The following is a 24,795-nucleotide window of genomic DNA, read 5'->3' as shown; positions in this document are numbered from 1 at the left end:
CAAGACTATCTGCAGAGGACCAATTGTAACATGTGTGTGTGTGTGGGGGGGGGGGGGGGGCAGATAAACAATGATCATTCTAAGCAATATACTGTTTCCTCCTCTCACTTTCCTTAATGTGTTACTTGTCCACTTTCCTTTCTCATCGCGCCCCATTGCTATCCCAATTAGAACAATACAATGGCATATAGGAATGAAAACAATCACACATGGTATATTCAAATGCTTAACACTACGATTGCCTGCCAGTTGCATTGTGTAACACCAGCCTGAGGTGAGACTTCCCATTCAGAAGGTTAATATAGGCTGATTCATAAAATAATATTGACAAAACTGCACTTTTAAACAACGCACACATCAAGGCCAGGCACAGACACACCACGTACGAATAAAAAAAACATGAACTTTACATGTGAACATGTCAAGTGTTCCAAAAACTTGAAATTTCATGTGAAAATGTGATTTTTCTGTAAGGGACACAAACACATCTGCACCTCTGGGGCCCTACAGGGCAGCTATCAGTCAATGGGCTTATTTAGTGTTTGCTTTAGGGGTCAGAGTTCAGGTAACACAATTACACCCTGCGCCAGCCGGCCTCCTAGACACTTTATTATATGCAGGCCTTATAGAGCACAGCCTAGGTCAAGCTGTGAGGTCTGTGGTTATTCTAGGTCAAAAGGGGACCATCACACTCTCTCAGCAGCTTGGCTGCTGGGTAAAACCTGCACACTGAGACACAGGTGTAATTGGTCCGCACTGTGGCTAACTTGTATATAGTTTGACCAGAAAAGCCATCTGATTGGCAGATGAGTGGCAACCCTGATTAGAAGCACCTGCTGCTCATCGGTTGTTCCCTATAAATGCTGTTTTTAGTTAAAGGAAAATTGTACCTACACACTGTAGAAGACTGCAAAGCCGAAACATCTCTGTACACTATCCCTGATGCAGTGAAAATTATACAAACAATGGAGAATGAAGCTTCATGCAGCATCTTTTTGAGTGCTGACCCAGTACACATGTTTTTTATTCTAGGTCAGGATGTGAGGTCTGGGGTTATACTCATTCACTAGAATAGGTCTATATTTATGTCTCAGAGTAGGAGTGCTGATCTAGGATCAAGTCCCCATGTCCATTCATTATAATCTAAAAGGCTAAACTGATCCTAGATCAGCACCCCTATACTGTAAGAAGCTTTATGCATATGAGCCCTGAACTAGGATAATACGAGTATACCTAACAGTCTGTTTGAAAGCATTGCTGTTATAGATGCATGCTTTCTGTCAAATAGCGTAAATAGGGAAACGGGATACCTAGTCAGTTGTACAACTGAATGCATTCAACTGAAATGTGTCTTCTGCATTTAACCCAACCGCTCTGAATAGCCATTTAGTGTTAAATCTTAACATTGAAATTCAATGAAAAAGCTAATCATCATCATCATCTATATCGTTGACATCTCCATCAACATGATATGTCAAATCCAGCTAAAGTGCAACTGAATCGATGATTCCTTTCAATTTTAAAGTTCAATCCAGCTGAGGGGTGAGAAAATCTACACACCAATAACGAGCCATATAGGCCTGCATCAAGTGTTGCTTGCCATGACGGCTGTTGTGTTGTGTGGCTGCTTTGTCTGTGAAGACATCATTTTTAGCCAGAGGAGGAGCGCGAGCTGGAGCGTTGGCGGCCAGTTAGACCGCTAATATCAGACACGGAGGCCGGAGATGGACATCTGAACTTTAGGTCGGACCGGGAAACGGGAAACAGGGAGACATATCCGACAATGCGGAGGTGTCGCTCTTGATGGAACGTTAGAACAGCTGGTATCCCTCATGCGCTGATTGCTTGGTGGCTGCTGCAGCCGGGACAGTGTGTGCGTGCGTGCAGAGAGAAACAGCTGTAAACACAGCACATAACTATTTCCCATTTCAGCACCATGGACAGCGCTTTAGACGAATGCAAGGTAACGCCTTAGAAAGTGAGTATAAATCTAACCACAGAGCCTCACGGACTTATATGCACTGTTCAGTAGCATGCCCATTAAAATAAAGCTATCTTGAACATACACCTGATACCAGACTAAGGTAAACTAACTAGCCTGGTATGAAAAACTATCTTCCCATATTATCAATTCAGGCCAGAGTTTTACACGATGACACATTAATTGTTGATCAATTGTGGCCAATGCCACCATCCATCTTCTTGTTGCGTTGTTTCTAAAGGTGACCTCTTGTGAGAAAAATGGCTCTGATTGGGCTCCTTAAACCAACCACCCAGGTTTAGAGCCACTACAATCTAATAGCCTATTATCTTGGATGGATGCATAAACATGACCATGCATGAGTTCATTGCTGTATAAGGCAGACGTCATCAGATTATAGCATTACTTGTAGTCTGATGGCCATTAAGAATAGGCCTACATTGGAAATAGTTAAGTGATCCATTTCAGCAGGCTACGCATTGGTTATGATATATTTATATAAGCCAAATGTCGAGGATTTGGATAAAGGCATTGGGAAGGAATTGGCAGCCTAATGTTTATATTTGTTTTTTATTTTATTCACTTTGATAATATTCTGTATAATGAAAAGCGCTTTACAAATGTAATAAATTATTACTATTAATATCCTAGGTGCTTTCATCCTAGTCAATGTTCTTTGTTTTTTCCGGTGTATTTTCAATTGTATTCGGAATATTTAATTATTGTTTCTGAGCCACCAAGTTAAACGAAATAGACCAGCTACAGCTACAATAAATATGTTGTTATTGTATACAGTACGTAGCCTATAGCTAATATTACATTGCTCTTTTCAGCTTTCTAATTCCCATGTTCCCATCCGTACAGAAGCGATCGCGCTATTCTCTTTCCACCGACATGCAAATGGTTGAGATGCGTGCAGTATGAGAATTCTGTGCGTATCGACATAACCAATCACAAGAGTCTGAAGTATTGTGGAAACTTACCTTGGCTGACATCAAAAAGGTGTGTCCAGGCTCACTGAACAATAGCGGCGTCTGGCGATTCGCTTGTCAAAAAGACCTTAGAGGAAAAATCAATATCCACGAGTCGAAAAACGTCTTAATGTTTCCAGACGCATTATTCCGGTTAAATCAAGATGTATGACCAATATTTAGATGCTAAGCTACACAACTGATGTATTGCGGAGGAATTGCCCAAATAACTTAGGAACCGAAATACGGTTTAGCTGGTTCGAGAGGAGCTCTGTAGCCTTGGCAACTCTGAGTGTGAGCTGGGCTCGAGCAGGTTGCAATATTCACATTTCGACAGGGCAAGCTAACGGTGTTTTCTTTCCGTGCTCCAGTTGGATGTTAATTCCACCTCACCAACTGCTGTATGTCAAGTTGGTAAAAAAGTAGGAATACCAGTTGGAAATTCGCAACCCCAAAACATCTGAAACGTTATTACAGAGTTTGAATTCCATTTAGGAGATCAGTTCGGAACATTTCATTTTTCCTCCGTCACGTTCGGCGCATTGTAGATCCACGAGAAGGACTTCTAGAAATAATCGTATGAGTCCGAGTATTTTTTTCAGTTCAAATTAAATACATTCCCTCTTTCTGCCTTGTCTCAGAAAAATAGTGAGTGCTTCCCTAAAAACATCCAAAACGTTTTCAATGGCGTATATTCCAATAGTAGGAACACAATTATCGAATTGTCACATTGTATATGGAAGCGCATGGATTTGTGCTTCACATCGAGTCTCCTCCAGTTGTCGTCGTACACTTGAAGTATAAAGAATAATGGACCAACCCTTTCTGATCCACTGAGAAAACACACAACAGTTCCGTTCAATTGTGATGAAAAGAGCTTTGAACCTATTTTCCACTAAATGAGAACTTATTTGATGTTCACTTGCGCATCTCAGAAATGCTTCACAGCTCAAGCAGGTATAATATTCTCACCGTATCGCCTCCTATGGCTATTCATTGAGGTGGCAAGTCAACAAAACATCTTGCCGGTGAAAAGGGCTCAGGAGCGGTTATTGGGAGAGGCTGGAGAGCGTCGAGAGACAACCGACCTGCTCACCAGCATCTCACGAGACTGGGACTGTGAGCGCATCGTGATACGGTTTGCGTGTAGTGGCGCAACGCTGAATGTGCACACCTTAAGAATATTTCCGTTTTTCCCTCGGCGTTCGAGGCGACGCGATTCTCCCATGTCATGGATTTCTCTTTTGTGGGAAAGTGAGTAGCCTAATGGTTTCGCTACATGGAATGTATTTTAGTTGGGGGAGACTGAGAAATGGAAATAGTTGGGAAATATTATTTTGCGTTAAGTATTGTGTCATCTCGTCAACGCTCTCCCTCACACTCCCTGATAGTGTAAATAAGAGAGGGAGACGCAGAATTGGCGCAGGCGCATGCATGAACGATCATATACACACACGCGGAATTTGGACCTGCGGGATGCAGACTGACTGTTAGATAATCAAGTGAAATTCCTTCACATGGTCAGACAGGCGGACAGCCAGCGCTGCATGAAGTATCATGCCTGAACTGCACCATCTAAACACGGAGTCCAGAGCAAAGGTATTTTAGATCATGGCAGACAGACTAACATGTTCACATTGTCTGCAAATGATAGTTACACTGAACAAAAATATAAACTCAACATGTAAAGTGTTTGTCCCATGTTTCATGAGCTGAATGTTCCATGTGCACAAAAAGCTTATTTCTATAAAAGAAAATCTCTCCAGAAATGTGTTTACATCCCTGAGCATTTCTCATCTGCCAAGATAATCCATCCACTTGACAGGTTTGGCATATCAAGAAGCTAATTAAACAACACGAGGGACAATAAGAGGCCGCTTTAAAATGTGCAGTTTTGTCACACATCACAATGCCACAGATGTCTCAAGTTTTGAGGGAGTGTGCAATTGGCCTGCTGACTGCAGGAATGTTCACCAGAACTGTTGGCAGATAATGTAATGTTCATTTCTCTACCATAAACCTCTTCCAATGTTGTTTTAGAGAATTTGGCAGTACGTCCAATCCGCCTCAATTGTAACCATACCAGCCTGGGACCTCCACATCTGGCTTCTTCACCTGAAGGATTGTCTGAGACCAGCAACCTGGACAGCTGATGAAACTGTGGTTTTGTACAAACAAATCATTTCTGCACAATCTGTCAGCGTTCTAGTCGTCCTCACCAGGGTCTTGACCTGAATGCAGTTTGGCGTTGTAACTGGCTTCAGAGGGCGAATGCTCACCTTCGATGGCCACTGGGATGCTGGAGAAGTGTGCTCTTCATGGATGAATCCCAGTTTCAACTGTACCGGGCAGATGGCAGGTTTGTTGATGTGTCCCATTGTGGCTGTGGGGTTATGGTATGGGCAGGCATAAGCTACAGATAATGAACACAATTGCATTTTAAAGATGGCAATTTGAATGCACAGAGATACCGTGATGAGATCCTGAGGACCATTGTCGTGTCATTCATCCACCTCCATCACCTCATGTTTCAGCATGATAATGCACTGCCCCATGTCGCAAGGATCTGTACACAATTCATGGAAGCTGAAAATGTCCCAGTTCTTCCATGGCCTGCATACTCACCAGACATGTCACACATTGAGCATGTTTGGAATGCTCTGAATCGACGTGTACAACAGCGTGTCCCAGTTCCTGCCAATAGACAGCAACTTTGCACGGCCATTGAAAAGGAGTGGGATAACATTTCACTCCCTTCCACAGGCCACAAACAATAGCCTGATCAACTCTGTGCTGCATGAGGCAAATGGTGGTCACACCAGATACCGACTGGTTTTCTGATCCACGCCCCAACCTTTTTTTAAAAGGCATCTTTAAATGAATATTGTTCAATGCAGAGTTATTGCATATAGCAGTGGAGATTCAGAGATCAGGGAATAGGGATCAATTAAATATGAAACCCCATTATTTCACATCGGGACTGAAGGAATATCAGTGAAAGCTCCTCAGACGACATTTGTGATGAACACACATGACGCAGTTTCAGTACCAGCACAGGGAACTCACTTATTGACGACTAGAGTCAATGATTTCTTTAGCTTTTTTCCCCCACACAAAGTAGTCGGAAGATATGAAAATGATATCTTTGCCATTGTAAAGTCATGACTAATTCAAGCCGTTACGTATAAAAATATCCCTGTCGCCATCTCTGGTAATGTGCGTTATTCATAAGATGTGAATAATTGAGGTAAGCAAGTCGGGTTGAACAGCGGTGTGGACTCTGCTGACTCTGCGCCAAGTGATGTCTTCTCTTCTCTTCTGGGAGATGGGGCAGAGCCGAACAATTAGTACATAGTTACAACAACTAGGCCTATACTCTGAACTATTACTTACAAAATGACAGTGTTGTTACGAGACTGTGTTTAGAAGTAGGTGAAGGAAAAGCAGGAAAGCAGAGATGTTCCGAGTAGCATTTCTTTTTAATAGGCAAGTCCACAAACATGTAGGTCAGGTACAAATACCAAAATAAACGCTCTCGACAAAAAATAAAAACCAATTACTCACGGAAGGAGGAAAACAACGCTCCTTAAACTGATACACACTTTGTATAAAACGTGAAAATAAACAAGGCACAACCTCAACAAGAAACATGACACGAATAATGCTGCACAAACCTTAGCAGGCAACAGGGGTAATTATACACACAGACGTGAAAGCAAATGAAACCAGGTGTGAAAGAACCAAAGACAAAACAAACGGAAAAGGAAAAAGGATCGGTGATGGCTAGTAGGCCGGCGACGCCGAGCACCGAGCACCACCCGAACAGAGAGAGGAACCACCGTCAGTGGAACTCATGACAACTGTTTATGAATTACATTTTAACTTCAGATTGGGTACTAGTCTGTTTGGATCATCGTGCCACTCCTTCTCGTGCCAAGCATCATGTTTTTCCGGAGTTGACAGGATAGGCTTGATGGAAAAAATAGATTTGGGACCAGGCTTGGAAAATAAAGGGCCAAAAGGAAACGTGTGAAATCTATGTTCTCATGAAGAACCATTTATCTTCGTCTCCACCTGTCTCTTAGAGGGTAACGGAAATCCCATGGTTCCTCACAACAATCCAATAATTTGGTTCAGATTCAATATGTTAGATCTGCAGTACATGGAGGTAAAGGAAGGACAAGTAACTGCTAACACATAATAATCTGAAACCTTTTGGCTAAACAGTCTGAATTCCCCTGGACACTTCCTTGGCTGGAAGCCCAGGTGGGGTGTATAAACTTAGAGTGTATACGCTTTAACTTTGGCTAACCTCCCTGTGGGACTGTGACTGAGTCTCAAATGGTACCCTATTTCCTATATAGTGCACTACTTTTAACCCCAAAATGTGTGGACCATAGGGAATAGGGTGCCAATTGGGACACAACCTCTGTGTCTCCCCAGAGTGTATGACCATAGGCCTGTTGTTAAGGTAGGCAACATCTCCAGGCAGACTGATTCTAGCCAGCCATGATCCGGGACCAGGAAGTGGTGTGAGTGGAGCGGTGCCCACAGGTGCTCTCTCTCCCTGAGCATAGATAACAGTGATTCATCCCCTAGGCCTCTGGAGGTCCTGCTAAAACAACCTGCTCTTGGCACCCCCTCAACTCCATCCACAATGTTTCTTCCTATTACACACGCACGACCACACACACGACCACACACACACACACACACACACACACACACACACACACACACACACACACACACACACACACACACACACACACACACACACACACACACACACACACACACACACACACACACACACACACACACACACACACACACACACACACACACACACTTCACCCTCCCAAAGAGCCTAGCCACTGACCCTGAAAGAGAAAAGTTAACAGGGTGAAAACCAACACATCCACGTAAGCCAATACCTCAGTGTAACAGTCTAACATCAGACAGCCCTGTCCCTCTGGAGAGGGGTGAGCTGAGACAACACACACACAGACACACAGCTGAACCTGTAACCTGAGCCATCAGGGTTATGAAACATTCAGCAGTCTCTACAGCCTGTACATGTGTTTGCTTTGTGCGGATAAGAGAGAGGCCTCTCCACCAATCTGCTCAGCGTCACATCAATCATTCACTGTCTCATCTGAGCTGTCCTGTCCAGTCTGTCCTGGCTGAGCTGTCCTGTCCAAACTGTCCTGTCCTGTTGGTCCTGTCTGAGCTGTCCTGTCCTGTTGGTCCTGTCTGAGCTGTCCTGTCCAGTCTGTCCTGGCTGAGCTGTCCTGTCCAGTCTGTCCTGGCTGAGCTGTCCTGTCCAGTATGTCCTGGCTGAACTGTCCTGTCCTGTTGGTCCTGTCTGAGCTGTCCTGTCCTGTTGGTCCTGTCTGAGCTGTCCTGTCCTGTTGGTCCTGTCTGAGCTGTCCTGTCCTGTTGGTCCTGTCTGAGCTGTCCTGTTCTGTTGGTCCTGTCTGAGCTGTCCTGTTCTGTTGGTCCTGTCTGAACTGTCCTGTTCTGTTGGTCCTGTCTGAACTGTCCTGTTCTGTTGGTCCTGTCTGAACTGTCCTGGCTGAACTGTCCTGTTCTGTTGGTCCTGTCTGAGCTGTCCTGGCTGAACTGTCCTGTTCTGTCCTGGCTGAACTGTCCTGTCCAGTCTGTCCTGGCTGAACTGTCCTGTTGGTCCTGTCTGAACTGTCCTGTTCGGTTGGTCCTGTATGAACTGTCCTTTCCTTTCCTGTCTGTCCTGTCCTTTCCTGTCCTTTCTGAGCTGTCCTGTCCTGTCTTTCCCACTGTGATCATATCACTTCATAGCCTCTCTCTGGAGGAGAAAGTGACTGAGGGACAGAGAGAGTGACAAGACACTGACAGGACAAGGCTAGTGTGGGTGAGTTACACACAGTGGCTCTATTAGCTATAAGACACAGTTAGTGGGTGAGTCAGTGTGCTTCTCTGGTTTGTGTTTCACTTAACACCAGCCACAGTGGTTTCAATGACTTTGGCACAGAGCCATTCACACACAAAGGTTTGCCAACTATCCTTAATTCACCACCAAAGTGTTCAAATACAATAATAGTCTCATATGCCAAACTGCAATGTAATGGGAACTTTTGGTGTCAATATGGTGTCCAATCCGAATCCAACTGAGTTTGCAGAAATCTGCTGACTGCAGCTAAAGTAGTATGAGCTACAGTCCACTAATGGAAGTGATCTGGCAGGGGTCCAAGCCCAGCTTGAGACTGTAAGACAGTGTAAACTCCCCCCAGCTGGCTGTTCAAGACGTCAGTCAGAACCCTCTGTACCAGCCATCGGTTTGCGTCTACAGAGATGTTAAACCCTCCAATCCATTTGGCTTTATTCCCTTTAACAAACATGGTTGTGTTTACCTGCCTGGCGCCAGAGTGTCATTCTTAAGTCTATTACGTATTCACTATTTGGTTAACTACATTTGACAAGGGCCCATTGGGCTCCTGTGAAAAGTAGTGAACTATGTAGAAAATAGGGTACCATTTGTTATGAAACCTCACTCTCCCCTGCCCCCTTAGGGTCCCATGGGAGGGGATTTGAAGAGACAGTAATAGAAGCTAGTTTGTACTTCCATTAGGATCACATTCTATTACACTACTCTGTGGTGCTATTGATCCAGAGATCCAGGGGAGAGGGGGCAGGAAGAGCTTAAGTTCCCCCGAGCAGAGACCACCATGGCTGGGTAGAGATGGGCATCTCTGGCCCTAGTCCTCCTAGACACTGAGCCATGACTAAATATCTCAAAGAGTGACATGGTGTGTATGTGTGTGAAAGAGAGATAGGGCAAGAGAAATAGAGAGAGAGCAAGCAGAAGGTTAAAGACAGGTGTGTGTGTGTGTGTGTGTGTGTGTGTGTGTGTGTGTGTGTGTGTGTGTGTGTGTGTGTGTGTGTGTGTGTGTGTGTGTGTGTGTGTGTGTGTGTGTGTGTGATTTGTAGTCCTGAGTCTAGAGTTCTGGACCAATTCAAATGGACGTTTGGGATGTAAACTGTGACCTGGAAGTGTTCAACACAGATACAAAAAACTCCACTGTTATTAAGTGATAGCTTTAAAAACTTTATAAACGGAGCCATTTTGAGTGAGACTCAAACATGCTTAAGAAGAGCTGGGCTGAGGACAGATACAGTATATAGCTGAGTAGAGAAGAGCTGGGCTGAGGACAGATACAGTATATAGCTGAGTAGAGAAGAGCTGGGCTGAGGACAGATACAGTATATAGCTGAGTAGAAAAGAGCTGGGCTGAGGACAGATACAGTATATAGCTGAGTAGAAAAGAGCTGGGCTGAGGACAGATACAGTATATAGCTGAGTAGAAAAGAGCTGGGCTGAGGACAGATACAGTATACAGCTGAGTAGAGAAGAGCTGGGCTGAGGACAGATACAGTATACAGCTGAGTAGAGAAGAGCTGGGCTGTGGACAGATACAGTATACAGCTGAGTAGAGAAGATGGTGGAACATCAGGTCACCAAGGTCTAAAAATGAAGAGAGGAGATGCCCCTGGTGTGGCAGTCACAGTAGTCGATGAGCATAAATAATAACAGGAGATACCCCTGGTGTGGCAGTCACAGTAGTCGATGAGAATAAATAATAACAGGAGATACCCCTGGTGTGGCAGTCACAGTAGTCGATGAGAATAAATAATAACAGGAGATACCCCTGGTGTGGCAGTCACAGTAGTCTAGAAGGATAGGAGAAATAAGAAATATACTGTATCTGTTGAAAGGGGGAAGAGATACAAAAGGACAGGCGATCCCTACACTTTTGTAAAAAAGCTGCTGTCTTGAACCTTTTTTTTACCTAGGCAAGTTAGTTAAGAACAAATTCTTATTTTTAATGATGGTCTAGGAACAGAGGCAGAACAACAGATTTTTACCTTGTCAGCTCAGGGATTTGATCTTGAAACCTTTTGGTTACTAGTCCAACGCTCTAATCACTAAGCTACCTGCCACCCCACGAGAAACCCCTAGGTTCTTCGGCAGTCCCCATAGGAGAACCCTTTGAAGAACCCTTTTCGGTTCCAGGTAGAACCTTATTGGGTTCCATGTAAAACCCTTTCCCCAGAGGGTTCTATATGGAACCCAAAAGAGTTCTACCTGGAACCAAAAAAGGACTCTACCTGGAACCAAAAAGGGTTCTCCTCTGGGGACAGCCGAAGAACACTTTTGGAACCCTGTTTTCTAAGAGTGTAGTGTGTGTCAGTGACCGCAGAGTTAGAGACACGCTCGCAGCATGTTTCACAGGAACATGGGAGCGTGTGATCACACTATGGAGCAGGATGCCATCATTCAGCAGGAGAACAGTAGCGTATCAACTAGCACAACATTGAGGTCGAACAGAAAGCCACAAGAACATTTTGAATGATAAAGGCACTGGAACTTGAGTTAACGTCTGACTGAAATATACTGAACAAAAATATAAGTCCAACATGCAACAATTTCAACTATATTACTGAGTTACAGTACATAAAAGGAAATCAGTCAATTTAATAAATGAATTAGGCCCTAAACTATGGATTTCACATGGCTGGGCAGGGGTGTAGCCATTGGTGGGCCTGGGAGGACATAGGCCCACCCAATTGGGAGCCAGGTCCAGCCAATCTGAATGAGTTTTTCCCCACAAAAGGGTTTTATTACAGACAGAAATACTCCTCAGTTTCATCAGCTGTCCTGGTGGCTGGTCTCAAATGATCCCGCAGGTGAAGAAGCCAGATGTGGAGGTCCTGGGCTGGAGTGCATACACGTGGTCTGCTGTTGTATGGCCATTTGGATGTACTGCCAAATTCTCTAAAACGAAGTTGGAGGCAGCTTATGGTAGAGAAATTAACATTCAATTCTCTGGCAAAAGCTTTGGTGGACATTCAGCATGCCAATTGCACGATCCCTCAAAACTTCAGACATCTGTGGCATTGTGTTGTGTGACAAAACTTCACATTTTAGAGTGGACTTTTATTGTCCCAGCACAAGGTTCACCTGTGTAATGATCATTCTGTTTAATCAGGTTCTTGATATGCCACACCTGTCAGGCAGATGGAGTATCTTGGCAAAGGAGAAATGCTCACAAACAGGGATGTAAACAAATGTGTTTATATGAGAGAAATAAGCTTTTATATATGAGAGATATATATGAGAGAAATAAGCTTTTTGTGAGTATGGAACATTTCTGTGATCTTTTATTTCAGCTCATGAAACATGTGACCAACACTTTACATGTCGTGTTTATATTTTTGTTCAGTATATAAAAACCTTTTGAAGTTTCTCCATCATGACCTTGATCAGAATGCCTTATTATAAGCAGCCATAACAACAGACAAGACTGGTAATGCTGATTCCCCTGCTGTCATTTAATCACATTGGGTAAATAAAACAGCTGCTGAAGAGTAATGACCTGTAGTGACTTTATCTCCAGGGAGTTTACTATACTGAGTCTGGGGGTGCATCTTTATCTGAAGTGGCTTCCTCCCCTCACGTCTCCTTCAGCTGCACTGATCTTAAACCATACGATAGGTAAAGGCAATATGGCTGTGGACTTTCTTCCATGGTCTATTTTTCCAATCAGTGTGAATGAAGGTGAGGAGACAAAAATATGAGATAAGGAGAGGATACAAGGAGAGGAGAGAGGAGATGAGGCTAGGAAGCCTTGTTTGACTGTTGGTATGCACACAGAGAGTCAGTGAAGGCTCAATGATGTCATGCTAGCATATGGCTACAGTGTTAGCCTTACAGTGGTCCATTTTAATAGAGTGTTGCTAATGAACTGAAGTACTGCAGCTTCTCAATAGGAGCCCTTCAGGTTGACATTGTGGAAGAGGTGGAAGAGACAAAGCAGAGCTGAATGTGGACCAGAATACATTTTAAAAGGGTTGGGAGTTCTGGCCCTGTTCAGTTACCCGAAGTGCTCTGTTTACAATGGAGTTGCTGATGCTGTCATTCGTATCACATTCAAAAGGTGTTTTATCAGGACAAAGCATGTCCTCAAATCAATTTCACGTGCAGTGTCTTGTTGTCAGTTTATAACAACACAGGTTTGTTACAAACCAGAACTCCCTAAAAGAGGATAATGTTTGTTACTAAAAAGACAACTTGGATTTATTTTGACCTAAATGAAAAAGCATTGAAAATGAATGATGACTGAAGTAGTGAGGATGAACAACAGAGTGAGTCAACTTTGGATGAGAGCCACAGTCTAACACACCACTGGCCCCGGGGTTGACCCCTGTCCTACTGATCTACTGATCTACTACAGGGTTTTATGGAACATGATCTGGGCAGCTTGCCCTATCATGTCCCTCTCTTCACCCAATCCTATATAGCTGTATTCAATGTAGGAGGTTAAAAAGTGAAACAGTGTGGAAAGCTGCGCTTACTGTTAATTGAAACCTACATCAAGAGTCCCTGACTGGGCAGCTTGCCATTCCCTTCCCTATCATAGCTCACTTGATCTAATCTTAGTGTAGTGTTATCCAAAAGGAGGTAAAAAGGTAGAACTCATTGATTTGTGCCTCATGGTAATTTAAACCCACAGAGAAGTTTGGGCAGTTTTCCCAATGCTATCCTTACTTGAACCAATCAATCCTATAGTTTTCTTATCCATGAAGAATTAACAGGCAGAACTCATTAGTGCTTACAGGGGCAATTCCATCCGACCTATGTGTGTCACTAGGCTGGTACTAGAAAACATTTGACACTGGGCACAGTGACCTTCACACAGAGTGTATGAGGAACATGGTAAGGACCTGGGGAGGGTAGAGGTAACTTTCTCTCTCCACACTCTTTCTTTTTTCTCTCTCTCTGTATCTCTTTCTTGCTCACTACCCTTTCTCAAGCAGCCAAGAGTCCACATTTGACATGCGTTTGATGCACACACACACACACACACACACACACACACACACACACACACACACACACACACACACACACACACACACACACACACACACACACACACACACACACACACAAAAACACAGGGCATGTCAGCAGGGATCTTCTCTCCAAGCTGCCAAGGTTATTCCTCTGTAGGGACACTTCAGAGCAGATTTCCCATGAGTATCTCTGGTCTTACTGTTACTGAGGTCACAAACACACACGAAGGCTGGGCGGTAAAACTGTCAAAAACTATATACCGGTATTCATTTACAAACCGTAAACTGATGGCAATCAAGTTAGAAACTGCTGCTAACTTTTGTAGCACAACAAGTCTACATCTTCGGGAGGTCTGGTGAGGCTGGCTACTCAAACATGGATGCTAACAAGAGCAAAGCCATTTTTTGGGGTGAAGCCACCCTGATGGAGTGCTTAGAAAACCCCAAATAGGATCTTTTTTAAATAGAATAGTTTACGATGTTCCAGATTTTCTATACCGCCATATACCGTCATATACCGCCATATACCGTCATATACCGTCAAATACCGTCAAATACCGTCAAATACCATCATATACCGTCAAATACCGTCAAATACCGTCATATACCGTCAAATACCATCATATACCGTCAAATACCGTCAAATACCGTCAAATACCGTCATATACCGCCATATACCGTCAAATACCGTCAAATACCGTCAAATAGCGTCAAATACCGTCAAATACCGCCATATACCGCCATATACCGTCAAATACCGCCATATACCGTCAAATACCGTCATATACCGTCAAATACCGCCATATACCGTCAAATACCGTCAAATACCGTCATATACCGTCAAATACCGTCATATACCGTCAAATACCGTCATATACCGTCAAATACCACCATATACCGTCAAATACCGTCAAATACCGTCATATACCGTCAAATACCGCCATATACCGTCAAATACCGTCATATACCGTCAAATACCACCATATACCGTCAAATACCACCATATACCGTCAAATACCGTCAAATACCGTCATATACCGTCAAATACCGCCATATACCGTCAAATACCGTCATATACCGTCAAATACCACCATATACCGTCAAATACCGTCATATACCGTCATATACCGTCATATACCGTCAAATACCGTCATATACCGTCATATACCGTCAAATACCGTCAATTACCGTCATATACCGTCATATACCGCCAAATACCGTCATATACCGTCATATACCGTCATATACCGTCAAATACCGTCATATACCGTCAAATACCGTCAAATACCGTCATATACCGTCATATACCGTCATATACCATCATATACCGTCAAATACCGTCATATACCGTCATATACCGTCAAATACCGGCATATACCGTCATATACCGTCATATCGCCAAAAATGAAGAAAAAAATACAATGATATAACTGCCCCAGTGATATAACTGCCACAACTGTCCCAGTGATATAACTGCCCAGCCCTAACACACACAGACATGCACACATCATCACAGATTGACAGGCACACAAACAAGGACAGACATACATACAGTATATGAACATAAAGACACACACAGGAGCGAATTGGCCATCTGGCAATTCTGGCAGGTGCCATTTTTTTGTTTGGTGGGCTGATTGGAATTGAAACACACAAATATATATATTTTGTCATTTTTGTTACAAATTTTTGTTTTACTTTTTCCACATTTTGTTACGTTACAGCCTTACTCTAAAATGGATTAAAGTAAATTGTTTCCTTATTAATCTACACACAATACCCCATAATGACAAATTATTTAGTTTAACAAAAAAATTGTAGACATGTATAAAATATGCATTTTAAAAAATACCTTATTTACATAAGTATTCAGACCCTTTGCTATGAGACTCGGAATTGAGCTCAGGTGCATCCTGTTTCAATCAATCATCCTTGAGATGTTTCTACAACTTGATTGGAGTCCACCTGTGGTAAATTCAATTGATTTGACATGATTTGGAAAGGCAAACACCTGTCTATATAAGGTCCCACCGTTGATAGTGCATGTCAGAGCAAAATCCAAGGTATGAGGTGGAAGGAATTGTCCGTAGAGCTCCGAGATAGGATTGTGTTGAGGCATAGATCTGGGGAAGAGTACTAAAACATTTCAGCAGCATTGAAGGTCCCCAAGAACACAGTGGCCTCCATCATTCTAACATGGAATAAGTTTGGAACAACCAAACTGAGCAATTGGGGGAGAAGGGCCATGATCATGTAGGTGACCAAGAACCTGATGGTCACTGAAAGAGCTTGAGAGTTTCTCTGTGGAGATGGAAGAACAACAATCTCTGCAGCACTCCAGCAATCAGATATTTATGGTACAGTGGCCAGACCGAAGCCACTCCTCAGTAAAAGGCAAATGACAGCCCGCTTGGAGTTTGCAACACAGCACCTCAAGGACTCTCAGACCATGAGAAACACAGTTCTCTGGTTTGATCAAACCAAGATTGAACTCTTTGGCCTGAATGCCAAGCATCACGTCTGGAGGAAACCTGGCACCATCACTCTAAAAATGAGGGGTTCAACATGGGTTCTTCTAAATCCTCAAAGTTCTTTGAAGAACCTTAAGGTTCTTGACACTGACAATGGCCCAAAAAAGGAACCTAACTTCCCAACTAGAACATTTGGATTTGAATTTGAAAGGACAGCAGGTGCAGGCACTTAACTATGAAATGTAAAGATCTCCTCAATTTAAGGTTGGTCCCTTATATAATCTAAATGGATATTGTTTTGTAATGATACCATCTCTCTTTTCATATTTGTGCAAACTTTCTAAAACAGAAAATGGACACAATTCAATGGATATCAATCAACAAAGAGGTAAGAATTTGTAGGCTATAATATGTTGAAGGCTGGCTGTATTGGGTGCAGATGACTGAACTGCTCAGGTTTGTGTCTGTAGGTATACAGACGAGGAGGCATACAAAGGTATGTCTATTGGTATGTTATACAGATCACATGTACCATCCTCCTCCCTCTACATTATAGACAAGGTACAGTATGTGCAGGAAAACAGTTTTTTTCATTCGCATTTACCACAAAAACCAAGGTATGAATACTGTTGTGTGCATGTTTTGTTAAACATCTGTATAATTACTATTTTAGAAATGCAAAGACTTCACCCTCCCCACACCTCTGATGAATATAACAGAGAACCTGTTCGATCACCATGCACTGCAAAATCATTCTGGCTATGGATACAGAGACATCAACACATTAACATCAACAGGCCAGAGGCCTTGGGGCTCTGCTGGGAGTTTAACTCATATTTAGATTTCTTTATGCTGCTTTGCCACTCAAATCACAATAAACACTGAACTGAAATATTGTGTTGTTCTGCATATTATGAGTAATAATAGGGGAGGGGGGTAGTTAAAAAATTAACCCCCAAAGGTTACTCAAGGATCCATTGACAGGGGTTCTTTGAAGAACATTTTGAAGGGGTTCTTCAAAGAACTTAGGGTTTCCCCCACAGTATCAATTTGAAGAACCCCTAAAGGATACTCCAGGAACCTTTTTATTTTTAGAGTGATCCCTACAGTGAAGCAAGGTGGAGGCAGCATCATGCTGTGGGGATGTTTTCAGCGGCAGGGACTGGGAGACTAGTCAGGATCGAGAGAAAGATGTACGGTGCAAAGTACGGAGAGATCCTTGATGAAGACCAGCTCCAGAGTGCTCAGGGCCTCAGACTGGGGAAAAGTTAATCTTCCAACAGGACAATGACCCTAAGCACAACGACCCTAAGGACAATGCAGGAGTGGCTTCGGGACAAGTCTCTGAATGTCCCTGAGTGGCCCAGCCAGAGCCCGGACTTGAACCCGATCTAATATCTCTGGAGACCTGAAAAAAGCTGTGCAGCAACACTCCCCATCCAACCTGACAGGACTTGAGAGGATCTGCACAGAAGAATGGTAGAAACTTCCCAAATACAAGTGTGCCAAGCTTGTAGCGTCATACCCAAGAAGACTTGAGGCTGTAGTTGCTGCCAAAGGTGCATCAACAAAGTACTGAATAAAGGGTCTGAATAATTATGTAAATGTGATACTTCCGTTTTTCTCTTAAAAACCTGTTTTTTTTCTCTCCTATAAAACTGTTTTCTTTCTGTAACATGCCGAATGTGGAAAAAGTGAAGGGGTCTGAATACTTTCCAAATGCACTGTACATCAAACACATGGTATCCATGTGTTTGGTACCATTCCATCAACTCCATTCCAGCCATGAATATGAGCCATCCTCCCCTCAGCAGCCTCCTGTGTAGTGGGTATTATATTTAGAGTCAGGATATTCTGGAGCCAATTTAGACATGAAGACTAATTTTCAACCTAAAATTCATCACAATCACTGGATTAAGGTTGCACATCAAAATACACTACATGGCCAAAAGTATGTGGTCACATGCTCATCGAACATCTCATTCCAAAATCATGGGCCTTGATATGAATTTGATGTCGGGCATTGATGTTGGACGATTAAGCCTGGCTTGCAGTCGGCATTCAAATTCATCCCAAAGGTGTCCGATGGGGTTGTTGTCAGGGCTCTGTGCAGGCCAGGCAAGTTCTTCCGCACCGACCTCGACAAACCATTTCTGTATGAACCTTGCTTTGTGCACAGGGGCATTTTCATGCTGAAACAAGAAAGGGCCTTTCCCAAACTGTTGCCACAATGTTGGAAGCACAGAATCATACAGAATGTCATTGAATGCTGTAGCATTAAGATTTCCCTTCACTGTTACTAAGGGGTCTAGTACGAACCATGAAAAACAGCCCCACACCATTATTCCTCCTCCACCAAACTTTACAGTTGGCACTCTGCATTCGGGCAGGTAGCATTCTCCTGGTGATTCATCACTCCAGAGAACGTATTTCCACTTCTCCAGAGTCCAATGGCAGTGAGCTTTACACCACTCCAGCCGACGCTTGGCATTGCTCCTGGCGATCTTAGGCTTGTATGCGGCTACTCGGCCATGAAGATCCCGACGAACAGTTCTTGTGCTGACGTTACTTCCAGAGGCAGTTTGGATCTCGGTAGTGGCCTTGTGTGGCCTACTACTTTGCGGCTGACCCGTTGTTGCTAATATAAGTTTCCACTTCACAATAACAGCACTTGCAGTTGAACAGGGCAGCACTAGCGGGGCAGACATTTGACGAACTCACTTGTTGGAAAGGTGGCATCATATGGCGGTGCCACATTGAAAGTCACTGAGCGCTTCAGCACGGGCCATTCTACTGCCAATGTTTGTCTATGGAGATTGCATGGCTGTGTGCTCAATTTTATACACCTGTCAGCAACGGGTGGTGCTGAAATAGCCATATCCACTCATTTGAAGGGGTGTCCACATACCTTTGGCAATGTAGTGTATCTTGAATCATGCATTCCTGCTTAGATAGATGCAACAACATTTATTGAATACCTCAGTAGTCCATTCATAACACTTCTTAATAAAGTACTATGAATGACATAAGATGATTTGGTGGGGGTGAGTTGGCAGCATGTGCAGTGATGTTGGCTGGTGTGGATAAAATGCCAGGGCCAAATCCTTGTCCCAGTCTGCCCCTGCGCGCTCATATACACACACACACACACACACACGCTCACACACACACACACACACACACACACACACACACACACACATAAAAACACACTCACCAGTAATTGCCAATTAAAGCCAATTTGACAGCAGTTCCATCACCACTCTCACAGAGACCCGGCAGCCCCCATCTTGTGGTTAAAGCCCCATTAAAAAGGCCCGTTCAGATTCACTAGACTTGTTACCAGCGCAGGTCTCGTAAGTCACCAGCTATTCAAATGTTTCGTTTTTACATTAGTTACACTTACTGTGGCTTCGGCTACATTATGTTCTCTCTGCACACTTCTAGTAGCATACATCTCACAGCAGCCAGTTTGGAAGGATGCTATGAGAGCAGCTTCTCATCTTAAGCATGACACACTTCAACAATACAACTAGATACAGATACTAAACTAAAGCATTGGGAAAGCATTGGGATGATGAATGACTTAAGCTAAGCTAATGAATGCTAACGCTAATGTCTCTACATCACTTGTCAAACTAGTTCCACAGAGGGCCGTGTGTCTGTGGGTTTTCTCTCCTCCCTTGTATTTCATTGACGAATTAAGGTCAGCTGATTAGTAAGGAACTCCCTCACCTGGTTGTCTAGGTCTTAACTGAAAGGAGAAAATAAAAACCAGCAGACACTTTACCCTCCATGGAAAGAGTTTGACACCCCTGCTCTACATGATGTAAAGTGGGAGGATGACGCTAAGCTAACTTTAGCCTCTAGCTAAGGTATGGTATGGGGGAAGATACTGGTTTAAGCTAAACTAATGCTAGTGTCTCCAGCTGAGGTAAGCTAAGGGGATGGTGCAGTGTGTTAAGCCAGTGAGCCAGGAGAGCAGTCAGCTGTGTGGGGCCCACGCACATATCAATGTAGCCGATAGCTTTGGTGCAGAAATCTGGAGTCATGCTGCCTGCTGCTATATTTAGAGATTAGCTTTATGTAAGGCTAGGTGAATCACACATTCCTCCTCTCTCACTCACACATACAGCATATACTGTATAGAGTACACACAGACACACACACACACGTAATGATGACATATGACATGCCAGAATAACAACACTATGGGGAATCACATAACGGTATGAGCAAACACTCACATGATGAGATGAATTATTCATGTATATACACCAACAATGTATCACTGTTTGACTTCGAAATTTGACATTTGTCCATGTTTTTCCAAACGTCTATGGGTGATCTCGAGGTAAAAGTTGGTTTTTGATGTTTAAGTTGAGACACTCACCTAACCGAAAACACTTGCATTGGGCTAGGGGTTTCACTTCTTGTTAAGTTAAGGATTAAGGTTTGGGATAGGATTAAAATAGGGTTAGGTTTAGAAATGAATTCAGAGTGATTAAGTTAAGGGTTAAAGTTTAGGAGAGGCTGAAAACAGAAAAACATAACATTATCCCCTAGCTCTGGGATTGAACATGCAAACCTTGGCACCGGAGAGTGGCTTTACCACTTATCCACCATCCCCATCTACAAGCCCCTTACAATCAGCCAGCCTACTTGAAAGTAGTAACAATCACTGTGGCCGGTTTTGAAGCCAATTCTAGACGTTCATGGGACCTGGATGGACATCTAACTTAGACTTCAATCTAGAGCAATATCCCTGTATACACACCAGGCAGGACACAGACACACACATATACACACCAGGCAGGACACAGACACACACACATATACACACCAGGCAGGACACAGACACACACATATACACACCAGGCAGGACACACACATATACACACCAGGCAGGACACAGACACACACATATACACACCAAGCAGGACACAGACACACACATATACACACCAGGCAGGACACAGACACACACATATACACACCAGGCAGGACACATACACACACATATACACACCAGGCAGGACACAGACACACACATATACACACCAGGCAGGACACAGACACACACATATACACACCAGGCAGGACACACACATATACACACCAGGCAGGACAGAGACACACACATATACACACCAGGCAGGACACAGACACACACATATACACACCAGGCAGGACACAGACACACACATATACACACCAGGCAGGACACATACACACACATATACACACCAGGCAGGACACAGACACACACATATACACACCAGGCAGGACACAGACACACACATATACACACCAGGCAGGACACACACATATACACACCAGGCAGGACAGAGACACACACATATACACACCAGGCAGGACACAGACACACACATATACACACCAGGCAGGACACAGACACACACATATACACACCAGGTAGGACACAGACACACACATATACACACCAGGCAGGACACAGACACACACATATACACACACCTTATTCTCTGTTTTTTACTCACCTAAAATCACCAAAAGTTCCCACAAGGATAGTAAAGCAAGGAAAAAAACAAAGGCTATTTTAAACTTAGTGGTTAGAATTAGGGTTAGGGTAAGGGTTTGAATTAGGGTTAGGGTTAGAATTAGGGTTAGAATTAGGGTTAGGGTTAGAATTAGGGTTAGAATTAGGGTTAGGGTTAGAATTAGGGTTTGAATTAGGGTTAGAATTAGGGTTAGAATTAGGGTTAGGGTAAGCGTTAGGGAAAATATGATTTTTTATGGAAATTACATATTAGGTCCCCACGAGGATAGAAGAACATAACAAGTGTATATGTGTATGCGCGCACTTGTGTGTATTCCTCAGAGACTACTCTGATGAGGGTAATTAGAGGGTGTTCATCAAAGCCCTAACAAAATAGATTAGACAGGTGCATGTGAGCATGTGTGTGTGTGTGCTTTGCATGCTTAAACCCCCTCACCCCACACACACACACACACATACACACTCCAACCCCGCAACACTCACTATGATGGTGTGAACTGCAATGCACTCAGACATCAGCCTCATCAGTCCAATGAAAGGGGTGGTTTGTCTCCGAGAACCTATCATCCATTTCCCAGAGGGACCACTCACTGCGGTGGTCATCCCTCCCTCCCTCACTCAGTCTATGTGTGGATAGCGTCTATGTTCAGGTCATTTTTAGCACTCTTCCTCTAACTTGAGGGGGATGGTCAAGTCTCTCTCTCTCTCTCTCTCTCTCTCTCTCTCTCTCTCTCTCTCTCTCTCTCCTCTCTCTCTCTCTCTCTCTCTCTCTCTCTCTCTCTCTCTCTCTCTCTCTCTCTCTCTCTCTCTCTCTCTCTCTCTCTCTCTCTCTCTCTCTCTCTCTCTCTCTCTCTCTCTCTCTCTCTCTCTCTCTCTCTCTCTCTCTGTCTCTCTCTCTCTCTCTCTGTTCTCTCTCTGTCTCTCTCTCTCTCTCTCTCTCTCTCTCTCTGTCTCTCTCTCTCTCTGTCTCTCTCTCTCTCTCTCTCTCTCTCTCTGTCTCTCTCTCTCTCTCTCTCTCTCTCTGTCTCTCTCTCTCTCTCTCTCTCTCTCTCTGTCTCTCTCTCTCTCTCTCTCTCTCTCTCTGTCTCTCTCTCTCTCTCTCTCTCTCTCTCTCAGTCTCTCTCTCTCAGTCTCTCTCTCTCAGTCTCTCTCTCTCAGTCTCTCTCTCTCAGTCTCTCTCTCTCAGTCTCTCTCTGTCTCTCATCTTTGTTTCACCATCAAAGTGCATAGTGCAGGGAAGCTAATTGAAGGAGAGAAACCAACTGAATGAGAGAGAAAGAGGGATCAATGAAGCTGAGGGGAGGGCAGGTCTCCAGCCCTGCTAAAAATATCCACACGGACGCCGAACCATCAGACGCATTCACAAGACACAGACGCATAAAAACACATGTAGGCAAACATATACATACACACACACACACACACACAACACACACAAACATGGGCAGAAACATATAGAAAAACACACGCACACACCAATTCAATTAAAGATAAGAAGAGAAAGAGCAGAGAGAAATCAAAGAGAGAGAGAGAGAGATTGAGGGGGGAGAGGCGGAGGGAGAGCCGAGACTGAGTCTGACATGAAACTGGTCGTCATGGTATCCAAATCTTTGCTCTCTCCTCTCCAGGGAAACAACCTCTGACAGCGCTGGTGCCGACTGAGAGCTGATTACCACACACACTCTCATACACAGACACACACCTGGGACTCTAGAGCAGAGGGATAAACAACAGTTCAGGCAGAGCCTGTGTCCACCACAGCAATCTCACACACACATACACTACAATCATATGCACATGCATGCATGCGTACACTCCCAAACAATACTGCCAATCAGCTAGAGAAGTAAACACACTCACATACACCAGCCCTAAAACCCCAAACTATATATACCGTTAATCAACTTCAGAAAACTCACTGTCTCTTTCTTGCTCACACACACACACACACACACACACACACGGAGGATCTTCATATATCAACTACTGAGAACTCACTCTTACACACACACACACACACACTTTAAAACACACACTCTCAAACAATATGTCAATCAACTAGAGAGAACACACACAGACACAAAGGATTTCTGTCAGGAAAGTGGCAGGTCACCTTAAATGATCTCATAGCCTGCTACAGTCTTGCCAAAGATGACATCTGGAAGACAGGGTTGCTTCACACTCCTCTCCTTATCTCTCCTCAGAACTCTTTCAGACCAATCACATTATATTACATCAGATCAAATTTGAATAACACACAATGCTATTCCGTGTGACATTCCTGTGTGGTTAACCATATCCTTCCTGTGTGGTTAACCATATCCTTCCTGTGTGGTTAACCATATCCTTCCTGTGTGGTTAACCATATCCTTCCTGTGTGGTTAACCATATCCTTCCTGTGTGGTTAACCATATCCTATGGCTCTGTGTGTGTGCGTACACAGGTGGAGAGAGGGAAGAAGAAAGAGGGGACAAAGAGAGAGGGGAAGAAAAGAGGTGAGAGATGCACACACACACACACACACACATGCCTGTCACAGTCTCTCACTTCCTCTTACTGGAGTGGCAAACAGAGGATTAGTGATCAGCACCACGGACAGCCTACAGGAATGTGACAGTTTGTGATAAAACCAAAACAGCCCTTTGCTACACGTTGACTTGTCTGTCGTACTGACAAAGCCCCGAATCACATACTGTAGTTACAGTACATAAAACAGTCACAACATAGGTACATTAGTGTTGGGGAAAACATTTCTGAATTAGGCCTATAATAATATCCATTCCAAAACCAGACAGTCTGTATAATGTGTGGTCAGATGTGTTGATGATTCAAAGAATAGCAAAAATATTGAGTAAATATTTTATCCAAAATATTGGGTCACTGAAACTAAAACGGTTCATCCCCTGAATGACGTAGCAAACAATGTACTAGCTG

The 24,795-nt window shown here is 43.7% G+C and overlaps 1 protein-coding gene across 1 annotated transcript in view; it reads right to left on the bottom strand.

Moving 5' to 3' along the window:
- LOC109884752 (voltage-dependent T-type calcium channel subunit alpha-1I-like) overlaps positions 1–4,075 on the bottom strand; it is a 287,147-nt gene extending 283,072 nt beyond the window's left edge. The window contains 1 exon segment of the mRNA XM_031813726.1: positions 2,965–4,075. The gene's annotated coding sequence lies outside the window, so the exon portion shown is untranslated.
- Positions 4,076–24,795: the final 20,720 nt, after the last annotated feature.

This window comes from Oncorhynchus kisutch, unplaced genomic scaffold (assembly GCF_002021735.2).
Source record: "Oncorhynchus kisutch isolate 150728-3 unplaced genomic scaffold, Okis_V2 Okis06b-Okis10b_hom, whole genome shotgun sequence".
Taxonomy (NCBI): domain Eukaryota; kingdom Metazoa; phylum Chordata; class Actinopteri; order Salmoniformes; family Salmonidae; genus Oncorhynchus; species Oncorhynchus kisutch.
This window is presented reverse-complemented; position numbering and strand designations above follow the sequence as displayed.